Below are 5787 nucleotides of genomic sequence, written 5' to 3' on the forward strand. Positions count from 1 at the left end.
GGTTGCTTAGTCGACGACATGCAGATCATATTATATGAATTCAACCACGCTTATGGACAAACAACATTATAATACGTTACATTTGAGACACATACGAAAACAAAAACCCTTGAAGGACGTCCTTAAGAAACCACGTAAAATATTTCGTGCTTATAAAGAGAGCCCTGACGTCCGTTCTGGTCCAGGCACTGGTGACAACGTGAAGCAATGGAATCGCAAACATCACGAGGGGACACACAAGGACAGACACCGACCCCAGTGCGTAACTGGTACTTATTTAATAGACCTCGAAAGGATGACAGGCAAAGTCGACCTCGGCGGAATTTGAACTCAGAACGTAGCGACAGACGAAATACCGCTAACCATTTCGCCCGGCGTGCTAACGTTTCTGCCAGTACGCCACCTTAAACTGATAATAAAAACTGTGAGACGCTTACAGCACCTAGGTTTCCCAAGCGGTCACCCATCTAAGTGCTCACTAGTCTCGATGTTGCTTAACTTCGGTGATCGGACGAGAACCGTTGTTTTCAACGTGATATGGCCATAAGCACTTGCCTTTCTTTTACTCCTGCTTCAATGAAAGCAATCAACTACTATATTGTTATTTCATATACTAAAGATAGTGGGTTTCTCTAATGTTTTTGCTCATATTATTGAAGAACCGCTTACTATCCAAACTAATTTCACGTTTCACAGAATATATACGTCTGAATTGAGTGTTTGCTTTGAAATTCCCCTAATAGTCCTTCAGAGCGATATACGTTTTATATGTAGATAAGGATTCCATTTTCATATCTAGTTTTAGTCTAGCAGATTTGTTTTACACATTAGTGAAATAATTTAAGATAAGGAATTTTGTTTTATAAATTTGTACAATATTGACTGTTAGGAACCGAGTGTAGATACCTCGACTAATTCATAAAAGTTTTGGGTTTGGCAAGAAAATGTGCACATCTTGTATGATATATTTATAATAGTAATGTTTGAACTGAATGTTGACAAGTAAATTATTCCTTCATGTCATGGATTCCGTTTTAGTGATAAGAAAATTGAAGAGACAGAGAGACATAAAGAGAAAAGATGCAAGACAAACGTTTCGCAAGAAATATTGGTGTAACTAAATTTAGTATTTCGTTATCCTTTTCAAGTTTCCTACTTGTATGTGCTTTTTATTATTTTACTCCTAAAGCTGCAAGACAATTATTTAAGGTATCTACGTATGAAATACTTGGCATTCAATTTCTAGACTTATATTGTCCTTTCTTCAATACTCAATGCCCTGATTTTCAGAAAACCTGTCGCAGAGATTTTGTAGTATAATTTAAAATGTACCTACAATCATGTCTGTGCACATGTGGAAGAGTTGTTTTACTTCTTTAGAGACACATTCATATATACATACCTATGCATATATGCGTGTGTGTATGTGTGTGTGTGTGTGTGTGTGTGTGTGTGTGTGTGTGTGTGTGTGTGTGTGTGTGTGTGTGTGTGTGTGTGTGCACGCGTGCTCGCGCACGTATATTTCACGGCCAAGATAGATGACTCGTTACATGTTTTAACTTTGTAAGAGATTGAATATTTCCAACGAAAATAGTATTTAATCAGGAAGAAATTAACATCTTCCCAAAATTCTGATTTAATATTATTAGAAATGAACATCAAACGGTGCTTACAGAATCGGTATTTTGTATGTAGTCCTTTGCTTTGAATCACGGCGTCAATTCTGTTGGGCATTGATAAGCAGAATTTTTCGCACAAATCGTGTATTATCTCCATAGTCGAGACTATTTTGATGGAATTTTTCAACTTCGATAGTGAAGTTGGATTACGAGCTGCTACTATCTGTTTCAGAATAATCTAACAATGCTCAGTTGGTTGGGATCATGCTGGAAGTGCGTACGCTGCTTGATCTCCATAAATGATGGGACTTTTGTTTGCAGAATTTCAAGGGAGTTAGTTTCCTATAAACCACAGTCCGCATCTTTCACCAGCACAAATAGCTCTCCACACCATAACTGTTGGAGCATTTTTAACACTTAGGATATTGTAGCGAGGATAACAGATAACAGCAACTAGAACAGCCACAGAAACTAGACTATGATATATTGTCAGCATTAAAGCAGTCCTATTCGGCTTTCATAATGTACAGCGAAAAAAGGTTATTAATATCACAGATGTTATCAATTGGGCTATAGTAATTAAAATTGTTAGTATCATGCACTTTATTTGCTTTATGCGATCAACCAGGTATTGTTCCTCGATTTACCTCATCTTAAAGTGATCTCAATATGCGATTTCCAATGGATTTCGAGGGGTAGACATATTTCGCCTGTTGCTATTATAATAATAAAGAGCGTAATTTCCTCCAACGTATGTAACTACATAATCTCTCTGTAGTTGACTATTAGATATCCTAAATTTAGATAACTTTTGCTGCTGTTGTTATTACAGCTATTTAGGTAGCTATTTAAATGGAGTTCTCAAACTGCGGGTTGATTTTATTGTAAAAAGTGTCAATATATGAAGTGAATTTTGTGTGAAGAAATATAAATGTATTCGCTTTTGCATCTATATGTATGGGTGTAGGTAAATTTCTGTGGATATGTTGTTGCTTACAAATATAAGTTTGTATTAAACACCTACTTAAGAATCTTATTTATAATGATTCATAAAAAAATTTAAGTTTACGTTACGTTATATTCAATAAGAATATATGTATACTTTAAAAAAAATAAATGACACTACAGATGTTACATTTTCACTGAATATGTCTGTGAATATATACACGTATGTATTGCGCGCGAATCCATTAAGTAATGTTTTCATTAAACTCTTAGTGTTACTAAGTATCGTAAATAAGTACCATTGATATCAGGTTCAAATGCAAATGAGATTAGAGTTAGTTGTCAGAAATTAAATCCACCTGACGAGAATAATGCCGGTAAAAGCTAAAACTGAAAATGTATATTAACCACAATGACACACGCAAAAAAAAAATAGAGATAAGGAATATTGTATAAGTCTTTATTAAATGTCAGTTATGATATCTTAAAAACGATTATCAGCTAAATACAGAGTAATGAATGAAACAGGGTTTTAAGAAAATGCAAGCACAGTATTTCGCTTCACTGGTTGTATAAACTCACAGACGAAGTTTTCAGTAAATTTAACTTTACGTCAATACTCAGTCATTAACGTTGTATGTTCCATTGCTATTCTGAAATTTGTCTTCAAATAACAGCTTCAATTACCCCCCCACACACACACACACACACTGTCACAAATATATATGTATATATATAAAGAAAACCTGCCTCATTATTACATCATTATTACTAGCTGACACTCATCTCCTGAAAGAAAATAAGAAAGACATAAAAGTACCATTTCAGGGCAGAAGATAGAAATGAATAAGAGAGAGAAAGTAAAGTAGAAGGGAACGCCATTTTAAAAACGTTAGCTACTTAAAGGTCATAAATGGAAAATAAAGCGATAAATAGCATTAAAAATCCCACCTGAAATGTTAAAAAAAACCTCCCAAGAAAGTTAATGATTTATTAAGTACGAATACTGGAAATATATCGTAATGTGTGGCTTCACTGGGGGACGTGAGGAAGTATTGAAGTTCTCGATTAGCTCACTTTTCACCAGAATCAATGATGTGCTAACACCCACGGCAATAAACGCATGAAAGTCACGATGATCCATTTCCACTTCAACATAAATCTTGCACCTCTATAAGATTGAGAAATAATTTCAACCTAACCTACGCATAACCTCTGAGAAGCTCACGAAGAAAATTATCGAGCATGTAAAGCATTTGATAAAATGGATGTAATATTGAACGTACAAATTACTATTTGCTTTATTGTGCAGACAAATATCTATTTTCTTTGTTTTAATTATGTTTACTACATGTTAAACTCCAGGAAGATCAATCAAACTGATATTTAGAAGTCGAGCAATAATATTCATGCAAAAAATAATAATAGCTAAATATAGAATTCTTAAAGATAGCTTCCAGGTACATAATTATGATTCTAAGACAAAATTTGAATTATAAATGACGTATATTTATTCCGGGGAAACTATTGCTGAAAACATTCTGGAATATTAAATTTACTACAATTAGAATTAATAAAAGATGTAAATGAACATTAGATTTGCATTCCATACAAATATATATTGACTTTAGGGGTCTTAACACCATTCTGCTCCGAATACAGCAAACAAGTAAATTGGAAGTGAGGAAATATGAGAGCAGTGTTTAAAATGAACTTAAATTATTAAAAATTTAATAATTAGTCATAATTTATATGCTCAATATATACAACTGACATTGATGGCAAAATATTATAAGAAAATAGATATAGAGGTAAATGGCTTACGAGACAGAGGCATAATATTTCTTGGGATGTAGTTGAAGGATACAAAGCACTATGTCAGCATTACATACTCACAAAAATCCGAATCAATGAATTATCCATACAGAGAGTGCTATGACTTTGCACACAGAGACTAGTTCAGATAAGCTCTTAACAAATTAATTTACTTCATTCTATCAAAATCTACAGGCATAGAGGAGCATAATGTACAGGAGAGGGAGAGAAAAATATGCTCGGGTTGTTACAATGCACTCTATACAATAAATAATTGGTCATTATATTGGAAACTGTAGTAGGGTATATCTGTAGTAGAGATATGCAGCGGAGGTAGGGTATATCTGTAATAGAGAATCTGGCAGCTTTTGGTTCAATCCCCTACCTACGAAATCTAGGGCTACTCGATCGTGGTTTTGCATGCGTTAAACAAAAATGGCAACAACATCCGCTCATTAGGTAAATACAAATAAAGTCATGTTGTTTCACTAGAAACGTTTCAACAAGTTCCCATAGAACAAATACACGGCTTTACACAACAGAGCAGCTTCTAAACGAGTAGAACGATATGTATTCTGATAACAGAGATGACATAATGAATTTTATGTAGCTTATCTGTGGAGGAGACCGTACATTATAAAGTTTGCCCTACAGTCCTTTCACATTTCATTGTCACAAGAGTATATTCAAGCACATTTACTCATAACATATATCAGCAATTGCACACTAAGACTAATATGAGCATGCACATTTACAAATAAACGTACAGACATCCTCATGTTTTGGCAAACAGAATTATGTAAAGAATTGTATTAGTATCTAAGTATACATGTGCGAGTAAATGTCCGTGTTTAATGGAATATTTCTGTAGAAATATTAATATAATCTTCAGAAATAATTCAGTCACTTATAAGGGAATTTCTTCTTTGTTATTTTTGGCGTCTTTATTTTCCTTCTTCATTTTTAGTCTGGGTGTAATTAATGTCTTTTTAGTGACTATTTAAAATGATCAGCATATTTAGTCAACAATAGTGGTGAAATATTTGTCGTACTATAAGATGACAGCACACTGTCGCCAACTCAACATTAGTTCGGGAAGAATTTGCTCGGCGAAAATTGTTTTCTGTAACCTGATTGCTTCGCTTCCTTTAACGTCCAAAATGAATAATTAATTTCAAGGAAATTCTATCACTGTAACATAATTTACTTAACGATATTTTATGTTATATTCTGTCTTCAGTTGACACCAATAAATTATGAGGCACACACACAATGCCACATACATACATACATACATACATACATACATACATACATACATACATGCATGCATGCATACATACATACATACATACATACATACATACATACACGCACACATACATACATACATACATACATATATATA

General features: G+C 33.7%; 1 pseudogene; it reads right to left on the reverse strand.

Moving 5' to 3' along the window:
- Nucleotides 1–430: 430 nt before the first annotated feature.
- On the reverse strand, nucleotides 431–549 carry LOC128247738 (5S ribosomal RNA; annotated as a pseudogene).
- Between the last annotated feature and the right edge of the window lie 5238 nt (nucleotides 550–5787).

The sequence above is a fragment of the Octopus bimaculoides genome, chromosome 4 (assembly GCF_001194135.2).
Source record: "Octopus bimaculoides isolate UCB-OBI-ISO-001 chromosome 4, ASM119413v2, whole genome shotgun sequence".
NCBI lineage: Eukaryota > Metazoa > Mollusca > Cephalopoda > Octopoda > Octopodidae > Octopus > Octopus bimaculoides.